This window comes from Periophthalmus magnuspinnatus, chromosome 19, assembly GCF_009829125.3.
Source record: "Periophthalmus magnuspinnatus isolate fPerMag1 chromosome 19, fPerMag1.2.pri, whole genome shotgun sequence".
Lineage (NCBI taxonomy): Eukaryota > Metazoa > Chordata > Actinopteri > Gobiiformes > Gobiidae > Periophthalmus > Periophthalmus magnuspinnatus.
Window position 1 is genome coordinate 28,518,271 of NC_047144.1, and position 26,372 is coordinate 28,544,642.

General features: G+C 38.1%; 1 pseudogene; it reads right to left on the minus strand.

Moving 5' to 3' along the window:
- Window positions 1-884: 884 nt before the first annotated feature.
- LOC117387683 (ras-related protein Rab-37-like) lies at window positions 885-23,844 on the minus strand (annotated as a pseudogene).
- Window positions 23,845-26,372: the final 2,528 nt, after the last annotated feature.

The following is a 26,372-nucleotide window of genomic DNA, read 5'->3' on the forward strand; positions in this document are numbered from 1 at the left end:
AAAGCTCAAATTAACTTTGCTTCTCTCTGCTGAATCAATCTCTACTCAACTAACTTTAGTTCAGTAGAGATTGGCAATTCCAGGGCTTAACTCATCCAAATGATTCTACTGAAGGTGTATAGCGTTTAAAAACACAGTGGAGCACTATTATCACAAGCATCACAAGGTGGAAGCATAAGCCAAAATCTGCAGGGTTTGTGTCTTAAATGTGGGTGAATGAAACAAAACACAACTCCAGGTTTGTTTTTGATGAGGAAACATTACAAAATAGATGAGAAAATAGCATCATATGGGCTTTTTAACAGACAACACAGTAACAGCCATGAACAGAACTTTGAGTTACTGAATTGAAAAGATACAACAAAATACCAAAAAAAACAATTTCTTAGTTATTTTGAGTTAAAGATCTTATATTACACAAAATTTACTCATGTGAGTTTTAACCCGAGTTATAATGTTGTTACCTCATCAAAAACATGCCAGTAGTTGTGTTTTGTTTCAGTCACATAATTGAGCAATTCTTTCTTATCATATTATCTGTCTATATCTCCATAGCTCCAAATGCTCTGTTCCACCTTGTGATGTCATGTAGTGGGAGTTTTCGAGTTAACAGCTCCTTTTACTTTTAGTTTAGTAGATTGGAAAATGATTCTAGTGAAGATGTATGGAGTTGAAAAACACAGTGGAGCACTTCCTGTATTACCACATGACATCACATGGTGGAACAAGTTGGAGTGATTGTAGTTTGAGAGAAAAACATATCCTAAATCTGCAGGGTTTGTGTCTTAAATGTGGGTGAATGAAACAAAACACAACTCCAGGTCTGTTTGTGATGAGGAAACAACATTATAACAGCAATCAGAAATGAGTGTAATATGAGCCCTTTAACTTTGAATGTTCTGTTGTCTTGCAGTAAATGGATCCCTGGTTCTCAGTCTCTGGGTCAGCTCCATCCCTTAGAATGTAGTAGGCCGACCACTTCAAGAGCTGGCGCTCAGAAGAAGCCACAGCAGCCCGACTTCTCCTTCTGTGCCTCGATGTACTCGTGGATCTTAAACTTTGGCTCACTCGGGTGTTGGATGGCCCGGCTCTTCAGTTCTCTAAACACAGCACATGCGTCATTATAGGCAGCATTCATGGCGCTCTAGATTGTGTTATTTCATATGAGCAGGAGCAATTATAACTCTATGAGAGGTTAACTGTTTATATAATCAAGCAGAAAAAAATGGGCAGGTTAAGCCTCCATTGTCCCTGCAGAGACATTTGTACTCTCACTTGGTCAGGACTACCTTAGCTGGAGGATTTGACCTATTGTGCATGTTTTGGGTTGATGGGGAAACCGGAGTGCCTGGAGGAAGGCGACCTGAAACCCTTTTGTTGTGAGGCATGAGTGCTAACCATACTGCTACTGTGCCACCATTATTATCATCTCCATTAGAATCTGTAGTGTACTGCCCCACCTACTCTTCCTGGGGGCATTTTAAATTTCAAAAGTTAAAATGTACAATAATAATAATAATTATTATTATTATTATTACATAATTAAGAAAATGTGAAGGTTAAAAACTGTTTCAGGAAAGGCAGTGACATCACGCTGGGGATTCTGCATGTATATCTATGGTGGAACATTCAGCATTACCATGGAAACACAATGTGCAGATTAGCAAAGACTGCAATGTGTGCATGTTTATGTGTTTGATGTTCAACAGAAAAGGTGAGAGTGACTCACTGAAAAACTGTTGGTTAGTTGTTTTTTTTTGTTTGTTTGTTTTTTTTTTGTTTTTATTAGGACAGTACATATTAATCAATGCATTTACAAAAACGTATCCACATAAATATGCCGGAGTTAGCACTGGAGCTAAATTTCATCTGTTGTCCTAAGGCAGGTGCAAACATGAAACATTCAATATGAAAACACAGACATTTAGACATTACACCAGTCAGACATAAACACACAACATGAGAACACAATAACATGATATTACACTATTTACAACAGAAGTGCCTCAGTCTAGAGTATAAAGAGCCCAAGACAAATGGATAGTTATCTATGAGTACAGGACTGCTGCATTTTCAACCAGTTCTTTAGGGTTTGTTTGAAGGTTGAGTAGTGTCCGTAGTTTCTAATGTGCTCTGGTAGTGTGTTCCATAATTTTGAGCCTCTGACAGATGCCACAGTTTGACAAAAGTTTGTTCTGCACCTTTGTATATTGCAGTCTCCTCTTGTTAATGCTCTGGTGTTAATCCCAGTATTATTTTTTTATTAATAAAATCCTTTAAAGGTGGAGGAGCAAGCCCATTTAGAACTTTAAAAATGAGACAAGCAAGTTGTTGTAGTTCCAACTAAACCAGCCTTTTCTGGTCAGATTGTGTAATAAAGCCTCAGACAGAGCAGGGCTTACACCCCCACGGCATGTCAATGACATCAGCTGCAAAGTATCAATGATTTTGAGGAGCTTTTTAAAGTACTTGGTTTTCAGTGTCTAGAGTGTGATGATGTCATGCTAGACTAGAGTAGAGTAGATCTACTAACGTCTTGTATTACTACAAATATCTGCATTTTAACATTACATTTAGTGGCCCTTATGTGTATTAAATATTATTGCCTTATAGAATGTTGTGATATCATCTGAAACCTAAAATGTGTATGGAAGTCCGGTACTAGTTTTACTTTATTATGTTCCACCACTGAGGGTAACCATGAATATTTTTACTGAAAGACACTTTTTGGTAGAACAAAGACGGTGTCGTAATAATATTTCTTTAAACATTTGTTTTTTCATACAACCTTCTATTCTTTGACCAAAGAGATGAAACTAAGATGTGAATCGCCACTACTTGAATCCCAGCACCTGCAGCCAATCATAATCAGTGCAACTGTAGCCTCTGCAGCTCAGTGAGTGAATTCTGGAGCTTTCATATGTGGCATGGCCTGTCCATATACTGAGAATGAGATAAACTTGTATATGTCCTCTATCTGCAGGTTAAGCCACTGGCAACTCAGGTTCAGTTGTGATTGCAAAACCCTTTAAAACTGTAAGAAAACTGTCTCCATACAGTTCAGTTAAAGCAAATACAAGTAGTACTCACTTGGCCACTGCAGTAAAAGCCAGTTCCACGTTGACTCCAGTCTTCGCACTTGTCTCCATGAAAGGTACAGAGTATTCCTTTGCACAGACATAGAACACACTGTATCGAGTCATGATTTAAGATTTGGTGATTACTATGAAGAGCATTTGAATACACAGACTTACCCTGGCTAGTCGCTCCCCCTCCTCTCTCCTGATGGTCCGGTCACTGTTCATGTCCGCCTGTCAACAACAGTGGAAAATAAAGGAAAAAGAACCCACATTATCAACATGATACAAGGTTATGCTAGTAGTGGATAGACACACCACCAGCACCCTCTACTGTTAAATTTGAGTACTACTTTAAGTTCAGACGTTATTAGGATTTCTAAAAGATATGTTGAAAAAAAGAACACAAAAACACAGAGGACTAAGCAAGGACTCAACCAAAACTGAGCCAGGATTAAACCAAGACAGAACCAAGACTAAACCATGACTAAATCAGGACTAAACCAAGACTAAACTAGGACTAAATCAGGGCTATACCAAGACTAAACCAGGACTAAGCCAATACTAAACAAAGACAAAACCAAAACTAAACCCGGACTAAACCAAAACAAAACCCAGACAAATTAACAGCTAATTCCTTGTGTCCCAGTGACTCCCTTTGTCAATTATATAATGGGTAAAAATATGACTGCATCAAATCCTCAGTTAGTAGGCTAGTATAATAGTAAACTAATGGAGATTTAAAGGTGTGCAATGTAACTTTTCTAGTAGAATGTCTACTGCCTACTTTTCTCCATGGAGATGTTATGGCTTTGTTACTCAGTTTTATTAAGGTAGGCTGTTGAGATAAGTTTAATGCCATACTGTGGAGCATTAAAGACAAAGCAATAACATCTCTAAGGAGACTAGCAGCACACCAGATCAGCTGTGTACTGTCTGCATCAAATTCGAAAGTGTTTTATTGTCCAATCATCAGGAAAGGTGCGTTACTATGCTAGTTGTTGTTAGTTTTGCTGTCACGCCAAGACTCTCGCTCTGGTCTCTGAAAGTTGTGCAAAGAGCTTATAAACTCATTGTCGTGAATAATAAGAATGGTCAGAATGCATAAGGTAAGTGAGGGATGACTCTGGGCCACTACAAACCATTTAAAATGAACTAATTCTGTCTTTCACGTTTTTAAGGCAGTAAAAATCAGGTACAGAGCCTTTAATGTAGTGAATAATTCTGGTTATTCATTCCATAACGGTCAGCTTGTGATGGTGGCTTGTGGCTTGGTTTGTGGTGATTGTGTGAGCTGTGTAAAAGTTGAGTCCTGCTGCCTCTTTAGTGTGTACTTCCTGCTTCCCACTCTCACCTTGTTACCTAGCAACATGATCACGACATCACTCTGTGCGTACTCATGGATCTCGGTGAGCCAGGCCTGAAACACAGCAGCAGTCAAGTCAGCACAATCACACAACTATTTATAAGAGTATTACTGAAGCCGGTAATAACAGTGCAAAATGCATAAGACTGCTAAGTGTAGTATTTGTGCAATCTACAAATCTGTATACACTAAATGGTACATGGATTGAAAGAGTTGCTACCTATAAATATCTTGGGTTTTGGCTTGACGAAAACTTATCCTTTAAAATACATATCTTGGAATTATGTAACAGTTTAAAATAAAAAAAATCTTGTATCCCGTTGAAGGACAGAAAAGACATTCAAGCAACCTTTCTTTCTGTACTAGATTATGGAGATATAATATACACGCAGACTTCATCCTCTACTTTGAAACTTTCAGATACACTCAGGCCTTTGTTTCCTAACAGGTGATGAATTTTAACCCATCACTGTACGCTCGATGAAAAAGTAGGCTGGCCATTGCTATCTCACTAGCTTGTTGAACTTTAATATGGGAACTTTTAATACAAGATCTCATGGTTGTCTATGTCTAAAAACTAGAAACGAAATGGGAAAAAAGCTGCAATACATTTCAAGGACAATCAAAACTGGATACATTGGTGCTACAAATGCACTTTAATAATCTGGTGATAAACATTTATGAATGTCTGAGTACTCATTCTGCTCTCTCTGTATAAGTAAAGATGAAATGAAGAGTGAAACAACAAAAAAAAGTAAAACTGAACTATAGTTTGAAAGAATTGTCTTAATACTAATGTTTGCAGTTTACCAGGTTAATCTTCACTGTATCTTCAGAGTAAAAAAAAAAAAAGAAAGCAAGATGAGATTTTGCGACAGGGCCCTGTACTAGACGCCGATGGTTGGGGCCCATGATTTATAAGATGTACAAGTTCTTCATGTCTACATTTTGTTTTGGTTCTCTTGATGATTATCCAATCAAAAGGCTTAATGAACACCTCACTTTGGGTTGTCAGATCCTTTGGCTAAAACCAGTCTGTAATAAACCCAAAAGAGTTCTCTTTGACTGCCTGTGTCCTCTAGTGCTGTCTCAAAAAATCAAACTCATTTTTGATACTAAGGAATAGACTACTCTATACCAATTCCGATATCATGATGCTGATTTAAAAAAAAAAATCTTCAATAAAAAAATCTTAGTAGTAGTTTTAGCACTACTTTAGTAATATATTTTAGTGTAACAGTAATCTTACTTGAGTTAAAGTTTTGGTCCCTCTTCCCACTCTGCAAAGTCTACAAAACTTTATGTTGACAGTATGAAATTATGTGAACATGTTTCTTGCATCGCTCTTTCAGATATTGTTTTGTTTGTCTAATTTTTGCATCTATCTTTGAAAATACCAGATTTTATGCATCATTTAATGTATGTCCATTTAATAAGTTGCCCAAATAGTTTTATCGGTACAGTGGTCCCTCGTTTATTATATACCCGCAATGGGCGAAATCCATGAAGTAGTCAGCTTTATTTTTTACAATTATTATATATGTTTTAAGGCCGTAAAAAACCCTCACCACACACTTTATACACTTTTCTCACACAGGCATTAACATTTTCTCACATTTCTCTCACACTGTGATCCAACATTTATGTAAATTTGTCTGAACACATTCTGTACTGTACAGGAGACACGGCACAGAGGAGGCTGATGGACAATGGTCTACAGTCCCTTAGACAATCAGGATGCAGAAAACAATGCAGGATCATACATTGTAAAAAAAAAGCATGGATAATTGCACTAAAGAAATCTGCAAAACAGTGAGGCTGCGAGTGGTGAATCGCGTTTTGTGAGGGGCCACTGTAATTGAGTACCGGTAATTTCTTGGACCACTACTTTATTTTTATTTATTTATTCATTTAAAAGGGGCAATGCACATTAATAAACACCAGTAAAAAATACACGTAAATGGGCCGAAGTTAGCTGCACAGCTAATTTTTCACAGTCCCTCAACATCTAAAACGAGACAAGAGACAGGACAAACAACAATCAAACAACTCCACTGATCACAAAAAATTCACACTCCATACAGTCTAAAGTGCCTATTTATAAAGTGCGTATGTGGCTAAAGTGCTTCCAGTAATTTTAAATTGCTGTAGTGTTCTGATAAATAAGTTAATTTAGTTTAAAGCCAGTTCAGTCCAGATGTATTAGTCATCTCCTGCCGCTCAGAGATGACCAAGACACTGGAGTTTACAGAGCGCCCTCAGGTCCTAAAACATTCATACATATATACATATTTACATATTAACAGTAAAAAACACTTTGAACTTTTACTTGAGTAATAATACATTAAAGTAACAACTTTTCTTCAGTACAGTCTATGGCTACTTTATGTCTCACTTTATGCAGATAAAGAAGCAAACTGTTTGTACTCACTCTGATGTTGTCAAAGGAAGATTTGCTGGTGATGTCATACAGCAGAAGCAGGGCTGTCCAGACAAACAAAAAACAGTAAAGTTCATATATGAGGTTAAATTAAAGGTCCACTATGTAACTTTTCTGGTGGAGGGTCAGCCACATGCTTGTCATTGTTTTGTCTTGAATGTTCCATGGTAAGGCATTAGACTGTGTCTCCATGGGATCTTAGTCTGTGTAAAAGCTGCCAACCCTGTAGTTCAGACCTCTACAAACATGTTCTGAAGTGCATGGGATTGTTGGATTAGTTTACCAGCTCATATTTCAGTCTTCTCTCAGACGTGAATGCTCCTGGAGCTGTTTACGACAGAACAGAATCCTACATATAACATATAAATCACTATTCTATTTTTAGCAGTAAACTGTAAATGATTCAATGCAACATAGATAAGCTGAAGTCCATAGTGTGGAACATTCCTGAAAAACCAATAACATCTCCATGGAGACAGAGTGGTGACAAATATCATAAAGGTGACACAGTGCAGCTTTAACCCTGTCTGACCCTCACCATGTGCATCTCTGTAGTAGGCATGTGTGACACTCCTGAAGCGCTCCTGTCCTGCAGTGTCCCAGATCTGAAACACAAACACATGCATGGTCTAAAGCACAGGTGTCAAACTCAAGGCCCGCGGGCCAAATGTGGCCCTCCACATCATGAAAAATGTGAAAATGTGTTTGACACCCCTGGTCTAAATGGTAAAGGTCCCATTTTTATAGAGTGCTTTTGCATTAAGGAACCACTCACTCATTCACCAGTGTAGGCAGACACTGGGGGTGCGGTGGGTTAAGTGTCTTGCCCGAGGATACAACGACAGTAATCATCTGTGGGAACTGGAATTGCATTTGTCTGCTCTACCAATGATGCTTTTTTTTTTTTTTTTTCTGAGAGTTGTCAAACTCTTTACCAACTAAGCTACAGTCGCCCAGAAGATACAGGCTACTGCTTTAAAGAAGACATTTTTCGAACTGCAAGTTGCTCCACAGTATAACTCACACCGTCCAAAAAATGCATAATATTGAAGAAAAATATAAACAAAATCTTACAAAATCTGAGACCAAAACCAGACATTTTATCTTTACATGTAAGTTATAATTAAATTATAATAAATATAGAGAACAACAGTCTGAATGGCAGTACAACACGCTAACGTAACACATTTATTATTCAGCTACATGAAGCATAGACAGAACTGAATATGTGTCTGGTATGTTATCGTAAAATAATAACACTTAATCAGATAACTAAAGCATAAAAACAAGCTAACTAGTTTACTCTGCATCTCAAGCAAGATCACTAATTCCATTGAATTCTTCATCCTCGGTGTTGCTTCTGAACAACTCCACCAACTCCAGACGTAGATGAAGTGCCGCTCCGTAAGCAGATACTAGTAAACAAGCTTAGAGTGGCTTCGCGCAGTTGTCAGTGTGACAATAATGAAGATGTGAAATTATATATTTTAATAAAGTCACATATAAGTCGCATCTGAGTATAAGTCGTACCCCCGGACAAACTATGACCAAAAAGTGTGACTTGTAGTCTGGGCAATGTCCAACTTATAGTTGCACATTTTTGCAGTTTTGATATTTATATTATATTATATTATATTATAACATTGTTCCCTCATAAAAACAATAGGTGAATGAATAGGTTTTAGACGTCATCCATACACTTTTGAGTAATTCAGCAATCCACAATCCTACTCAATACTCATACTGCAAAGCAATAGAAGGTAACACGATGACCTCAGTATGTTATGTGTAATGCTCCATAGAAGTGTAATATGCCCTCTTTAAAAGGAACAACTATTGTACTCTATCACTGACTAAGAAAAAATGATCTGAGAATTGCAGAGCGGTGGGTGTGTATGGGGGGAGTTGTACACTGACCTGGAGTTTGACTTTGACGTTGTCCACAGGCACCACTTTATTCTGGGAAGAAAAGTACAAAAATGTTTGCAACATCAGAGTAAGTATTACTTTGGTAGGATAGTACCTGACCCACAGAGTTTATATTGCTGTTTCAGATGACATCACACCATTTTATAGGACAATATATTTTGTACAGAAGGGGTTCTTTCTCCCCCTCTCACAGAGGGGGGAGCATGAATCAGAATTTGAAAACTACCAACAGGCTAATACTACAACATGAAAACAGCCTATTTTAAACTGTTGATACATTGCAGCTAATGGGGTGAAGCTAACTTCAGGCACTGTTCTGTCTGAAACTCTGTTACCCAAGTTAGACTTTAATCTGAGCTTTGTTTTAACACAATGTGACCATAAAAAAGAGTTGAGATGATTTGTGCCATTAAACATATCCCTCTCAAATAACATTACAGTCATAAGCTGCCTAGCCCACAGTTTTTCAGTCATATTTTTGTTGAAAATCAAACTCCTAGATAGGAGCATAAATATTTGTATTGATCACAGGCTAGTGAAAATGTGTCATTTAGATCCATTTTGTATTTTTGAGCTTTCCTCCACAGATGTGTGTGCCCTGTTTCCCCCACAGACATGCATACAGAAGCCCCCAGTGTGATGTCACTGCAAAATATAAATAGGGATTTGAGAATGTTGTGATGTCTTGTAAATGGTCACATTTTTCTATAGCGCTTTTCTACCTTCAAGGCACTCAAAGCGCTTTACAACAAGGAACCACTCACCCAATCACACACACATTCACACACCAGTGTACGCAGACACTGAGGGCAAGGTGGGTTAAGTGCCTTGCCCAAGGACACAACGACAGCATTCATCTGTGTGAGTTAGAATCGCACCGCCAACCTATGGATCAGTGGACAAACACTCTGAGCTACTGTCGCCCTTGTGAACACAACATATCAGATTGTCTTTATTTCTTGAGCTCACCGTGAATCCGATGCCCACAGTAGCAGAGAAGGAGCCGGGGATGAACTTTCCCTGATCAAACTGCACCAGGAGCGACGTCTTCCCAACTCCACTGTCTCCCACCAGAATGGTCTGAAAGCACACACACAGATGACACGTTTACAGAACATGTCATCCCAATACTGATCTAAGATAGAGCTTATGTCTCTCTCTTTTACTTACATAAATGTACGAAAAAAATGTATTACAAGTTTTTCATCATGTAATGTTTTCAGATAAAAAATAAGGCATTTTATATGTAAAAATTGCCAAAATTGACCATATGAATTTCAAAAATAGATGGAGCCAGGATCACATTTCTTGCTTCATCTTCTTGTCATATTAGATACAAAAAAACATATGGAAGGGATTCTCGATATCTTATTTAGTTTTTAAGTAAACTAAATCTCACAAAAAATAATAATAATAATAAAATAAAATAAATGTAATAAATACATAATAATTCAAATTATTCCTCATGTTTTGGTGTTAACACTTTAATTATTCAAGCTTGGAATTAGACAATAACAAATCATTCTGTACAATCCAACAAAATCTGACGATTCTGCAATTTAAAGGCCTCTGCCTTGACCCAGGTGCTTCTGCTTACAAACACCTGTCTGCAGGGGCAGAGTTTGAAGTATGGATAGCTGTTAGACAAATCACATTGTGCCTTATTCCCTCAGACCCCGCCCCTCCTCCCCCTCCCCTTTAGTCCTCCAGGAATTGCTCAGTTTAGCAGCTCTATTTGAAATGTGGTTGTGGACGGAGTTTAGGTATTTAGCCCCACATTAACATTCTTCTTATTATTAATATTAATATTAATGTTAATATTAATGTTAATGTTAATGTTAATGTTAATATTAATAATATGCCTTATATAGCGTTTTTCCAGATGCTTAAAGTTGCTTAACAATTTTGTGCATTATTCATTCACTCCAAACTTGGTAGTGGTGAGCTACTATTTTAGCAACAGCTGCCCTGGGGTGAACTGATGGAAGCGAGGTAGCCAATCTGCACCATCAGCCCCTTCGATCACCACAAAATTCACTCACACACCTAGCACCTGGTATTCCCAGCGGTCTCCAATCCAAGTACTAACCACTATATTGACCCCACAGGAAAATTTGTCTACTGCATTTGACCCATCCTTCAGTGCCAGTTTGGTAATCTGTCAGGAGCACTGGGGACCCATTTCCAAATCTTGTGAAAAAATCTAAAACAAATAGAACAAAAAATTAATTCATGCTGTTATCTTGTGTTTGGTGTGCACTGTGAGTCACCGTCCTGCCTGCGTCACTAAAGATATTTACGCTCCCGAACAGTCTCATCTGGTGCAGTGAGTCACGAAGCAGCAGAGGTAACCTTTAAAGAGACATGAATGACCAGTACAATCGGGTAATACTTTAGTCACACTCAAGTACAGCCCACCCACACACGCTGCTCCTTGGGCTTCATTCACAGATCTGAGATTGAAAAAGCTAGAAAACTTAGAAACCTAAAAGGACTCTCTCTGATCTGAATGGTCACTACCTAAACCCTAGCCTCTGCAGCCAATCATGACTCAGTGCTAGTGCAGCCTCTGCAGCTCAGTGAGTGAAATCTGGAGGTTCTGAACAGATCTGTCCTTAAAGAGGGGGTATTATCCAAAATTAGCTTTTTGGAAATTTCTACATTGTTATAACGTTCCCTCACCAAAAAATATACCTGAAGTGGTTTTATATTTTGTCCATGCATGTTTGAGTAATCTATTCCAGCCCTCCTTATGGTTACCAGTATGAGCTTGTACAATGCTCTGCCCACAGGCCTATATCACCCACGCTCTTGCATGACAATTTTCCGTAAATATACAAAAGCATGATCTAAGACAATACACTACAACTTCACAAACCTGATGTGCAGTAGTTTCATTAACAGGACACTGACTGTGTTGTGATAGAGCTCTGAAGGGGGAGTGACTTAGCACAGAGAGCAAAATGAAGAGGGCATTAGAAAACACCATTGAACAGTAATAAAGGGGTGTTACACCATTTAAGACACTGACAACTCAGGTTCAATTGCAATTAGCTTTTTTCAATACAGCAAGAGTGCAGACTATATACAGTTCCTTTAAACCTGGTCCAGAGTCCCGCGCCTGCTTGTCTCTGTTGACAAGCAGGCGCCGGACATGTGCCCCTCTCCCTCCTCCTCGCCTGGCCAATTTTTCTTGTTTTGTCTGATTTTTCCTGTTGTTTGATTTTCCTGTTTGTTTTTGTGTGTAGGCAGCACGGTGGCTGAGTGGCAACACTCATGCCTCACAGCAGAAGGTTTGGTTGGATCCCTGGGTCGCCCAGGCCTTTCTGTGTGGAGTTTTTCATGTTTCTCCCCGTGTCTGGATGGGTTTCCTCCGGGTACTCCGGTTTCCCCCATCAACCAAAACATGAACGCCCTTCGACACAACTGTTGTTGTGATTTTGGGCGTTACAAAAATAAAATGAATTGAATTGAGATGTTATTGCTTTGCCAATAATGTTTTACAGTATGGCATTAAATTTGTCAAAGCATTTATTCTATTGTGGTGTTTGCGTTTATTGCTTTATTGACTGTAACTCTTTATGGGGTCTTACAGACTTGATGTTGTCCTTATGTAAGCTACCATAGTGCAAGTGTGTTGTGGCTGGGAGCTTCACGACACAGTTGCCAAGGTAACAGAGGTCAAACCCCTCTGGAGACAAGAGACCATTAGTGACAGAGCACAGATGCTTAGGAAGTACTAGACTACAGTTGATATGAAATATGTTACTGTTTTCTTTTATAGTCTATGAAGGATACTAGGATTAGATGTTAGATAATCAAACTGGGAAGACTGAGTGAGCCAAGATCCTGTGGAACCTCAGATATAGACTGATAGAATGATGATGAACCAACCAGACACTGTGGAGACCTCAGGAGAAAGGAAGATGAGAAACTAGTGAAATCCCATGGGCTCAGAGCAAAGCTGCAGAAGACCTGGAAGGTGAAGGCATCAGTGGAGGAAATTGGAGGAGCGATAGCAGATCTCCGAAAAAAAAACAACAAAAAAAAAAAAAACAAAACATCAGATACCTCAGTCCAGAAAAGTGCATTGCTAGGAACAGCAAAGATCCCTCAAGAAAAAGGATGAGACCACACACGGAGGGTGTTACCATTATATACCGTTTCATCACAATTCATATACACTTAATGTGTCATTGGTAAATGAAATCAGCTGCTTGTTCTCACCTGTCCCACACTCAGAGCCTCAGGGAGAGTGACCAGTAGGAGGAGTGGGTGGGGAGGCCAGGTGGCAGCTTATACATAGTAAACCCCATGGAGAGTTGTGACTGTTCGCAGCCTCTGTGCGAGGTGTAGAAACTTTTAAAATGACTCATGATTGTCCTTTAAACTTTGGAAATTGATGTTTGGTCCATCCATTTTCAGCACAGGGACAGATGCCCAGACTTTTCTCTCCACACACACAGTTCCTCCAGCTCCTCTGGGGGATACCGAGGCATTCCCAGGCCAGTTTAGAGACATAGTCCCTTCAGCAAATATTTGAATCTGATTGGTTGGAACTTCACAATAAAGGAACAAGCTGAAAAATCAAACTTCCCTGTCCACAAAAGCACAAAGCACATCCCTCTGCACATTTTTGACATTCACACATTTCTGTATTTTTGCTAAAATATCTTACTGCACAAGGTTATGTTTTTTGGAGCTGAAACAGGACACTGGCCTTGAATTGGAAGGAGCTGAGTTCCGAAGCAAGGCGCCTTGCCTTTGAGAAAAATATCAACTGTTTAGCAGGATCAAAAAATCCCTCCAAAAACACCACTGGCTCTAAAATGGGTGAAATAAAACAGAATCCATGACATTACTGGGTGAGTGGTCATGCTGTACATACTAATGAGGAAAAACTAAACATTTATATGTGAAACACTTACTGTGTGTCAATACTCCACAAATGCTCTTCAGAGGGATAATGGTGCATTAGTGAACAGTTAATGGGTTGTTAGCATCGTGCGGTGAAGCTAACCACTTTCTGAAGGCACAGTGGAGAGTGAAGAAAGCTCTTAAAACTAGTCATTGAGTGAGTTACGTAAAAAGAATTCAGATTTCTCAACACATATTTTTCAGTTTGTTAGAAAATTTGGCCTTTTATCTTTACCATTTTCTGCTTTATTGATTAACATTTCATCAAATAAGAGATTTCGTTCATACCTGCAAGGGGTCCACTGTGCAAATTTTTTGTTGCAGGATCTGACCTATGCTTATCTCCTTGGAATGATTTTTCTTTTGCTTTGTCTGGAATGTCCCATAGCATAGCATTAAATTTCTCTATCCCCATGGAGAGGCGACCCTGCTCACAGTAAGAATTAATGTTTTCAAAGTATTAATTAAAATCCTGTAGTTGAATGAATGCAGTAGAGATACATTTAAAGCCATCATGTGGAACCTTCCATGTAAAGCTACTCTCCACATTCTGATGGCAGACTGCCAAGCTGGACAATAGCAAAGCACTTGACTGAGAATGTACTACAGTATGGCATTCTTATCTATCTCCATGGAGACAAGTGGGAAATATATTAAGTATTGGATTTATACAGCAGAAATAAACCTTTCCTGAATAGCTTTAGAATGATCTTAAGATGAATCAGAACAAGTATAAGACACATAGACTAGTACACACCCATGGACCACTATGAACCTACTGGACGACTGAGGGATTACACAGTCAGAAGGACAGATAGTAGTGTAAAAGTAAGTACTGCAATTTAATGTTGAAAATCACTTTGTATTGTCTTTTTTAAAATTATCATTGTGGTATCAGAATCTGTATTATCGAGTCTGTTCCTTAGTATCAAAATTGAGTTTGAAATTTTTGTTTTGTGACAACACTAATTTTAAAACATCCAAGCACTTTACAATGTATTATTCATTCCCTCCCACCAAAATGCTGACCAGGTCCAACCTTTCTTAGCTTTTGAGAACTGATGAGAGTCCACTCAAAGTTAGGACACATGATTTTCTATTTTTGAGCAATAAAAACATCCGTAGTGAGGTAAGGTTACACTTTATTGTGCCTATAAAGAAATGGATCCTCTACATTTGAGAGTGAAATAAATGCTAGATAGATACTTCAAAGCAATAACATATCCAGGGACACAAGCGAGTGGCAGATGTTTCACTAGACAAGTTACACAGTGCACCTTTAAAGGGCCCATATTACAGTATTCTCTGATCTCTGTTATAATGTTGTTTCCTCATGAAAAACATACCTGGAATTGTGTTTTGTTTCATTCACACATGTTTTACACAAACACTACATATTTAGGTTTCTCTCAAATAGAAAACACTTTGCGATGTCATGTGGTAAAAGACGAAGTGCTCCACTGTGTTTTGAAAAGCCATACACCAGGTTCACTAGAATCATTTGGATGATTTCAGCCCTGGCTTGAAAACTACCACTTCATGACATCACAAGGTGGAACAGAGCATTTTGAGCTTTGGAGATGTTATAGACGAATAATAAAAGGTTACTCAAACATGTAAAATGGAACAAAACATTACTCCAGGTCTGTTTTTGATGAGGTAGCAGCATTATAACAACACTTTAAGCTCACAAGAGTCAATTTATGTAGCCTACATTTTAAATGTGGAGAATTTATTTGAACTCTGGACAATAAGAAGGAACCACTGTATCAAAAAAATATATATAAAAATGTAAAAAGAATAAATAAAAAATAATGAGGAAATGGAGAGAAGAGGGAGGGGAATGTGAGGAGAGATCTAGGCCACTGCAGGCTTATAGAGGACGTGCAGAGGGAGGCTCGGCTGTCAGCTTAAAATCACGTAGAAAGAAAATACATGATCAGAGACACAATTTTTCATATACATTTTTCACTTTTTGACAGATTATTATGACAGATGCCCTATCTATCTATCTATCTATCTATCTATCTATCTATCTATCTATCTATCTATCTCTCATATACATAAAAATTATATATCTTATCCATCTAGAATTTTTTACTAAAGAAGACATTTCTGCTATATAGTTATAATCTATGACACCCGTGGATCATATGCTACCGAGCTGTGGATTTTTTTTTCATTTGTATCAAAATGCTACGTGATTAAGAAAATAAAATTGGAAAACACAGTATTATATAAAAATGTTATTTATTACACAAAATTGATCCTTTTGAGCTGTAACCCATGTTATAATGTTGTTGAATCAACAAAAACATACCAGGAGTTGTCTTTTGTTTCATTCACACATGCTTAAGTGACTCTTTATTATTAGTCTGTCTACATCTCAAAATGCTTTGTTCCACCTTGTGATGTCATGAACTGATAGTTTTCAACTTAAGAGCTACCTGTTACCTTTTGTTCAGTAGAGATTGGAAATTCCACCACTGAAATTATCCAAATGATTGTAGTGAAGGTGTATGGAGTTTAAAAACACTGTGGAGCACTTCCTGTATTATCACATGACATAAGGTTGAAGAGAGTGTTTTCCATTTGAGAGAAGAACTCAGCCAAAATATGCAGAGTTTGTGTGTTAAAATATGTGTGAATGAAACAAAACACAACTCCAGGTCTGTTTGCAATGAGGAAACAGCATTATAACAGAGATCAGAAAATAGCATAATATGGGCCCTTTAAGTCAAATTCTTTTGTAATAAGAAATAATGATACCCCTGAAGGATTAATGGTTGCTTCACAGTGACATTTGCATAGGAAGAGAAAGAGTTGTAGAAAGGTACAAACCTTTCTACAACATCGTAACATTCTGAAGTTGTGGCCAAAATGTCCCAGCAATTCCATGGAGACTATGAGGAGCAGGGCCTGTCCTCTCACACTGGTGCTGTCTGGGGCTGATCCAGCCACGTATATCACTCATTTTAACTTTTGTGCAACATACGTTCTCACTACATAAAGATATATTCTACTAAATCACTTTTTAGACCTTTTAACTACAATATAGTTGTTTCCCCTTCTCATTTACCCTCTGAAATTGTCTTTAGAGCGATTCATGCACGTCTGAGTAATCTTTATTCTCCTGTAGGTGTCCTTGCTCCAGTCTATCCCCATTTTCACCTCCATCGCATATGCCCACTGCTCTCTACTTCATCTCCAATTTTATTTTCTTGATCAGTGATGTGCGTAGGATTTGGCAGCATTGCGTAGTCATTTTCATATAAATAGAAACAACTCCACTGCTCACTAGTGTGATGTGCACCTATCCATATGAGACAGCATGAGGTGTTTTGTTGTGATGACGTTTATGGCGACGTACAGTAAAAGGGAAGGTGGGAATCAGCTCCTAACACAGCCTGGCCAAAAAAAAGTCGCACCTGGGTTTAACTAGGTTTAACTAGGCAAATAGGTAGTCGGTCATGTCTTGGTTCAGCAACAGTCTGTGCTCAAAGAATGAGGTCAGCTGACACCTGAATATACTGAATGACCAGGTTATTCCATCAGTGTATATAATGCATATTCCAAGATGACAATGCCAGGATTCATCGGGCTCAAATTGTGACAGAGTGGTTCAAGGAGTATGAGACATCATTTTCACACATGGATTGTCCACCACAGAGTCTAGACCTTAACCCCATTGAGAATCTTTGGGATGTGCTGGAGAAGGATTTGTGCAGCGTCAGACTCTACCATCATCAATGCAGTATCTTGATGAAAAATTAATGCAACACTGGATGGAAGTAAATCTTGTGACATTGCAGAAGCAAAATCGAAAAAATGCCACAGCGAATGTGTGATGTAATCAAAGCTAAAGGTGGAACAACCAAATATTAGAGTGCGTGACCGTTTTTTTTTTTTGGTGGCAAATTTTTTTTGGCCAGGCAGTGTATCTCACTGGACTCAATGATCTTCCAACCCAGAAATTAGTGGACTTGTTTCTTTTACTATGTCATTTTGGATTAATATTGCGATTTAAAATGTGCAAATTATAACATAATGATCAACGGGTGTCACAGATTATAACTACATAGCAGACACAAGCACAACATGTCTTCTTATTGTGCGTGTGTCTGCTACATCTCCAAAGCTGAAAATACTCTGTTGCACCTTGTCATGAAGCGGTAGTTTTTAAATTAACAGCTCCTTTTACCTTTAGTTCAGTAGAGATTGGCAATTCCAGGTGTGAAATTATTCAAATGACTGTAGTGAAGGTGTATGAAGTTTAAAACACAGTGGAGCACTTCCTGTGTTACCACATAATGACATCACAAGATAGAACAGAGTATTTTCCATATGAGGGAAGAGCACAACTTAAATATGCAGGGTTTGTGTGTTTAACATGTGTGAATGAAACCAAACACAACTCCGGGTATGTCTGTGATGAGGAAACAACATTATAACACAGATCAGCACACAGCGTAATGTTGGCCCTTTAAAGATAGTGTATTTCAGGTCATTATGCACAATCGGATAAAAGCTTAAACAAACCAAGGGTGAAAACAGGATTATGCTACACATGTTTATTTTAGTTTTATTAATGTAACATGTACAGTGTCATCTGAAAGTCCTTCCTCTTCCCGAGTGACTTCAGTGTGTGCTATTTCAGGCTAATATTACCAAGCTAATCTGATTGGAGCTGTGATATCAGTCTGGCTTTAGTCACGTTACTTTTAGGTCCTGATCTATCTAGAGCTCTAGTCCTTTGGGCATTTAGTTTATTAATCGGTCAGTGATGTCTGAGTTGTCTAAAAGATATTATTGGTCAATTATTTAATTTATATTTTAAGAATTTATATGGGATCAGCCGCAGCAAGGTATGTAGTGAGTTGGCTGAAAATTTGAATGATAAATTTAATCTGCATTTTTCCTATAAGTACACAGTTTCAATATTTTTTGTAGAAGTAGTTGTTTTGCATGAAGTCTTGTGAGTGCTTTAGCCACTCCTCCTTTTCAGTCGACCAATCAATTTGCAAGACATGTCTTTAGTCCACCAATAATTTTTTTAGTTGACTACAGACCTAATTCTATCCTCATAAAAAGCATGTGGAGTTGTATGTTATGTGGAGGGATACTGCGTAATAATCTGTCTCCTTCTCAAAGCTCTACCTGCTCTGCTGTGTTTTTACAGATAAGGTAAAATATTAGCTTGTATCCATAGATCAGAGGGAGAATACAAGCTTAACAAATTTTACTTTTTAACTTTCATCTTGTCTTCAAGTGCGAGAGTTGACTTCTTATTTCTGGGTTCTTTTAAGGTGAGACATTGCAGGTGAATAGGAAAAAGACTTAAATTTAGATATATCAATTTGAAAATTCTTCAGTAGTTTACTCACATAAATGTGTTGTAATGTAATACAAGTTTTTCATCATGTAATGTTTTCATATATAAATAAGGCATTTTAAGTGCAAAAATGCCAAAACTAAATATATTTAGGACATTCAAAACAGAAACATGAAAAGAGCCATGTCTAAATGTTTAGCTTCATTTTGTTGATACTAAAATGTGAGAAAACTAGATCTGAAAATTTGTGTACACAATTTTGGAGTTAAAACTTGAATAAATCAAACTTGTTTGAGTTATTCACCACACTTTCCAATCTTTTTAAGCACAAGATTAGAATGTTTGGTGTCTGCAGGTGCTAATTTAAGGAGAGAACTCTGTGTAAACCCTCAGTCGTCCAGGTTTGATCCATAACAAAAGATGAAGTTTAAATCTGTCAACTTCGTTGTAAGAGTGAAGACGTTTAGCTGCTCATTAAAGCCGCTTCCTCAGTTCTGGTCAGATTACTGATGGCCACTGCCTTATATCTGTCTAAAGGGAGGAGCTAATTACACTGAAACTGTAGACATCTATTGTCTCCAGTTTCATTTTAAACTACCCTATTCAGCCCTTAACGACCCTGCTATTGTTTTCATTGTTCTGGGTCTGAGGATGGAGTTGTAGATGTGGGAGAGATTATGTCTCTGACCCCATTCCTGTTTAAGTAAAGGGGGCCCTTATGTCTCTATAGGACAACATTTTGAGAAAATGGCTTTTGACAATGTCTCATGAATATGGCTGCAAGTTAAATGGGTCTGGTTTAAGAAACCAAACTCAACAAAAAAATAACAATTTTAAATTTAAAAATGTATATATTAGCTCCACTTAATCAGACATATTATTTCTCACTACTATCTTTTTAAACTTATTTTGTATGCTGTTCAACTAACTTCCCTTTGCCCACAGCTGTCCTGTGCAGAGTCAGAACCAAACATAGAGAGAGAGAGCATTTAGCCTTTTAACACTTGAACTTAAACATCCACAGTTCAAAAGGACTGCTTAAATATGAAACACAGGCAAGGAGTGACATTTAAACTCCACAAATTATATGAAAGAAAATGATTAAAGAAAGGGTATTATGCAATATCGACTTTTTGGAGCTTTTTACTATGTAACTTTGTTCCTTCTTCAAAAACATGCCTGAAGAGGATTTAGACGTCATCCATGCATGTCTGAATAATTTACCAATCTCTTCCAGGCCTTATTTGAACCCTCCTTATGATTAGCAGTAAGATTTGTCTAATTCTCAGGTCTCAAGCCTCCGTCCATGCTCCAACATGACAATTTTCCATGATTACACATACAATGCAGATTGTAATGATTGTAATGTGTGTAAAAGTGGAGTGATTTTTGAAACAAAAGTGAAACTTATAAAAGTTGTTAATATGTTTTCAGCAAATTTAGCATTCTCAAAACAATATAGTAGTAGGAGAAAACAATAAAAGGAAACATGGTGATCTAAATGTGTTATGTGTGAGCAGTTAATACCCCACAGAAGTAAAATAACCTCCTCCCTTTAATATCAAGTATTTGTGCCACAATAGTCTGAACAAAATGTATGGGACTGTGATCTGTTTTTTTTAGCCTTTTCGCTACTGGAAAGCACACTGAGCTGCTGTATTGAATGAAGCATGCTCTATAAATGCCTTGCCTTGGGACGATGAGCCATATACCCCAAAATATATAACAAAAGTGCTATTTCAATGATCAGTTTCATGCCCTCCAGTCTTGATTCTTATAGCTGTGATTCACTGACACAGAAACAGCACAGTAGACTCACAGCACCGACTTACACAACCATCACAAACAGATCTTTACATGTGCTTGATTTAAAGGGCCCATATTATGCTATTTTCTGATCTACGTTTTAATGTTGTTTCCTCTTCAAAAACATACCCAGAGATGAGTTTTGTTTCATTCACACATGCTTAACACACAAACCCTGCATAGTTCTTCTCTCAAACTGAAAACACTCTGTTCCAACTTATGATGTCATGTGGTAATACAGGAAGTGCTTCACTGTGTCTTTAAACTCCATGCAGCTTCACTAGATTCATTTGGATAATTTCAGCCCTGGCCTTTCCAATATCTACTGAACTAAAAGGAACTGTTAACTTGAAAACTACCACTTCTTGACATCACAAAGTGGAACAGAGCATTTTGAGCTTTGGAGATGTAGCCAGACTAATATTAAAGGGTTACTCAAACATGTGTGAATGAAACAAAACACAACTCCATGTATGGTTTTTTTTAACATGACTTAAAGCTCACAAGAGTTAGTTTTGCATAATATAGGACCTTTAAACAGAGCTTCAGATGACACTGGTCAGGCGACACCAGAGGCCTGAGGAGTCAAGCACCATGGACAGCTCCTACACTTTTATCTGCTCAACCGTCTCTTACCTAGGGATGGAAATAAACAATAATATAGTTTATAAAAAAGCTAGATGATAGCTGTTTGTGGAACCTTTTATATAATCATGAAAATCGATAAAACAAAGATAACCGCCTTTATATCTTCAGAATGTGCAGAAAATGCTTACTTATCCATGATGTTCTCTTCTAGATGATTTTTGTTTTAATCAAAAATAGAGTACACTACTATAAAGGCTGTTCATATATGGAATCTATTTATAAAATCATAATTATTTATATACATGACATTTTTAAACTGTCAGCAACTTTGACAATTATTGTGATACCCTGCCTGGCCAAAAAACACCTGGATTTAAATGGTAAATGGTCACGCTTTTCCACCTTCAAGGCTTTACAACAAGGAACCACTCAGACATTCACACACACATTCATACACCCGTGCACACAGACACTGAGGGTGAGGTGGGTTAAGTGTCTTGCCCAAGGATACGACAGCATTCGTCTGTGTGAGCTAGAATCGCACCGCCAACCTTTGGATCAGAGGACAAACACACTACCATCTGAGCTACTGTCGCCCCCAACTAACTAAGCAAATAGGTATGAGCCTATAGGTACAAGTCAGGTCTAGGTTCAGCAACAGTCTGTGCTCAAAGAATGAGGTCAGCTGACACCTGAATATACTGAATGACCAGGTTATTCCATCAATTGTTTTTTCTTCCCTGATGGCACGGGCATCAGGGAAGAGTCCAGACCTTAACCCCATTGAGAATCTTTGGGATGTGCTGGAGAAGGCTTTGTGCAGCGTCAGACTCGATCATCATCAGTGCAACATCTTGGTGAAAAATGAATGCCACACTGGATGAAAATAAATCTTGTGACATTACAGAAGCTTATTGAAACAATGCCACAGTGAATGTGTGCCGCAATCAAAGCTAAAGGCGGAGCAACCAAATATTTGAGTGTTTTTTGGTGGCAACTTTTTTTTTTGGCCAGGCAGTTTATAATCGTTAATATGATAATCAAAAAATTCAAAAAGACTTTATCCTAACCTGTTCTATTCTATTCATCATTATTGTAACAGTCAAAGCAGGGGCTATTATGCAAATCTGACTTTTCTACCATCTACATTGTTCCCTTAAAAAGAAAAAAGAAGAGATTTCAAATATCATCCTTGCATCTTTGAGTATTTTAGCGATCTCTCCTGGGCCCTATTTGAACCAACCGAACTTATGGTTAGCAGTATTATGTCCAAAGCTCAGCCCATATCCATGTTCCCACATGACAATTCTCCATAAATTTGCAAAAGTAGGATACCATAGAGATACCCCCAGTGATACTGCAAAGTATCAGTTATCAGAGGAGACACAACTGCAAACCAATGCAATACACTGTGTATTCTTTCTTCAGTTGTTCAGAGCTGGGTAGTCCTCAGTCAGATTTACTTGAAAATTGTACTTTTCTAAATACTTTTCTAGCAACACTTTTACAAATTACAAATGATAAAACAGATGTTAGCCTATGTCCAAACAGTTACTCTTTAAGTTACTATTACTTGAGTACTTTTCCCAAATACTTTGTTACTTGTACTTGAGTAAGTTCTTGGACCATGTCTTTGTACAACTTCAGTCGCATTATTTTGAAGTAAAGTAATTTTTGGCTAGAGAGATAAGAGAAAACACTCTGTTCCACCTTGTGATGTCATCATGTGGATTATACAGGGATGTTTTTAAACTCCATACACATTCACTACAATCATTTGGATGATTTTAGCCCTGGAATCTATTGAACAAAAGGTAAATGGAGCTGGTAACTGTAAACTACCACTTTGTGACATCACAAGGTGGAACAGAGCATTTTGAGCTTTGGAGATGTAGACAGACTAATAATAAAGGACTACTTTAATGTGTGAATGAATTAAAAAACAGTTCCAGGTCTGTTTTTGAGGATGTACAACCTAAATATTTAGTAGAGTTCTAGATTTTAATATTTGATATTTATTTCACATTTAAGATGCGTTTTGAGCTTTTATAAAAGAAAATGTCATTCGTCCCCATTGACATTCGTATGTTGTTGCCAGTCAGTGATACCGTTGCAGAGGATGTGTGGTCCTGAGGATAACCTCTGTGGAGCTGACAGTCGTGTTGTTTACCTTGTGCACTAGCTCTTCGTTGTACGCGGGCGCTGGGGGGGGTCTTCTCGCCAGAGCCGTAGCCGCTTTCGGGCTGGATCTCCGGATACGCAGTGGTGTAAAAGGCGGAGATGGGCTCCATGGACTCCATCCGCTCCATCGTGCCGTGCGCTGGTGCCGCTGTCCGGCCGGAGGACTCGTGCGTGAGCTCGGTGTGTCCTCCGCAGCATCAGCGGTGGTTAGAGCCGTGGTCCGACCTGCACTCGTCCCCCGCACCGCACGCACCGCCTGTCCGCCTCTCCGGATACAAGCACCGCCCACCCACCGTGAGTCACGAGCCGCGTGCGTGCCCATGAATGACGTATGGAACGGCTTCATGGGCTTTAAGGTCCTAGATTACGCAAAAAATGACTGGTGAGCTTCTAGCCAAGTTAGAATGTTGTTACATCATCAAAAACATATCCAGAGATGTGTTTTGTTTCATTCACACATGTTTGAGCAACACTTTATTATCAGTCAGTCTACATCTCTGCAACTCACAACGCTCTGTTCCACCTTGTGATGTCATGAATCCATACTTTCCTTTTACCTTTTGTTTAGTCATTGGCAATTCCAGTTCTGAAATGATCCAAATGATTCAGCTGAAGGTGTATGGAGTTTAAAAACACAGTGGAGCACTTCCTGTATTAGGAGGAGGGACATATATATATATATATATATGTATATATATATATATATATATATATATATATATATATATATATATATATATGTGTGTGTGTGTGTGTGTGTGTGGGGTGTGTGTGTGTGTGTGTGTGTGTGTGTGTATGTGGGGGTGTGTGTGTGTGTGTGGTTTTTTTGCTTATTTTGTTTTGTTTTTTTGTTTGTTTGTTTGTTTTTTACATTTTTTCCAGTTTACAGTCACCAAATATGTTACAGGATCCAAAACATTAGCTATGACACTAACAAACCACTTGTCTCCTCTCGTGTAGTTTCTCACTAACACATTCTGACCTCTCACATCAGGCTTCACCTGTGAAAGTCTTGTGTTTTTCAAAACAGTTCTGCTGGTGTTTTGTTTTCTTAGTTGCAGTGTCATGCCACGTACTACCTTACTTTTAACTAACGACCTTTTGAAGTTTTGGCTCAACCTCTCATCCAATCTGTATGATGCAAGATAATAAGCTGGAGTTTGAATGTGCTTCACTGCATCATGGTAAGGAAAGGCTCAAACTCACTCACAGTAAATTGTGGTCCATTGTCTGACACTCGCCCTTTTGGTAACCCATAAGTTGCAACAAGACCTCTTAAAACTTCAGTAGTTTCGTTTGCTGTAGTTTGCTTATTGACATCTGCAAAATCAATGCGTATTCTCTCCCATGGACCCGAAGCCCATTTCCAAGTATGCAGTGGCTGGCATCTACGCTGGTGTCTACAAATGTCACAGTGATTTACTTTACACTTTATACCATCATCAAGAGTAGGTCAAAAAAACAAACTTTAATTTCATTTCACTCATCCCCCAGTAGATTTCATGCAACACTGACAATAAACTTGTATCTTTTCCAGGATAACCACCCTGAAACCCCAATGTACACAATCATGTTCTTCTGTCAAATCAAACTTGTGTTTCACATGTGGCTGTTATTCTTCACCTGGGACATGCTTAGGACAACCTGTTTTCACATAATGTTTCACTTGTGAGAGTGCAGGGTCTCTGACTGTTTCTTGAACAATGTTTTTTGCAGTTATAGCTAAAATGTCTAAATAAGACACTCTGAAGGCTTTGGCTTTGGAAAACTGTTGTCAGCTATGGGCAGTCTGGATAATGCATTGCATTACTATGTTGTCCTGAAGGTTTGTACAGAATCTCATTGGAGTATGCTGCCAATGTCAGACCATGTCATCTCTGAATCCTAGCTCCAGCTAAAGGAGGTATCCCTGATTTTGGATTTAAGATTTTCAGTAAAGATTAATTGTCTGTAATCTAGGTAAACTTGTGACCAAACACTTACTTGACTTTTTACTTAACAGAAACAGCTTTTTAGCTTCCCCAAAAGCCTTTTAACATGAGGGTAACCCAGACTTGGGGAAACTACGGCCCGGCGACCACACACGGCCCTTTGGGCTTATTAATCCGGCCCACCAAACATGACCAAATTATATTAATACAGGTAAGGGCAAACCTTGTTCAAAGTTTTTCTGTTGTGTTTCTTCAACTGAAAACTTCAACTGGGCAAACTTTTTGACACACACACACACACACACACACACACATATATATATATATATATATATATATATATATATATATATATATATATATATATATATATATATATATATATATATATATATATATATATATATATATATATATATATATATATATATATATATATATATATATATATATATATTTGTGTGTGTCAAAAAGTTTGCCCACCCCTGGGGTAACCACTCCCCTTTGTAGTGGGAACTGCTGTATTTGCAACCTCACATTTCACTTATATGGGGTGAAGCCCCTCTGCACCAATGTCATGTCCTAAGTGAGACACACTGTGCTGGAATGCACATCTTTATTTTTCTTTTGGGACTTTTAAGTCTTCAAAATCTCTTCTAAATATCTAATATGTGACCATAGAGTGTATAAAGAAGTGAGCTAAGGGAATGTGACGTTATCTGTAGCATTCGACTCCAGTCAAATAAAACTCATTGAGTCTAGCACTTATAGGGCAAATTTGGAGACAAGTATCATAACAACCAAA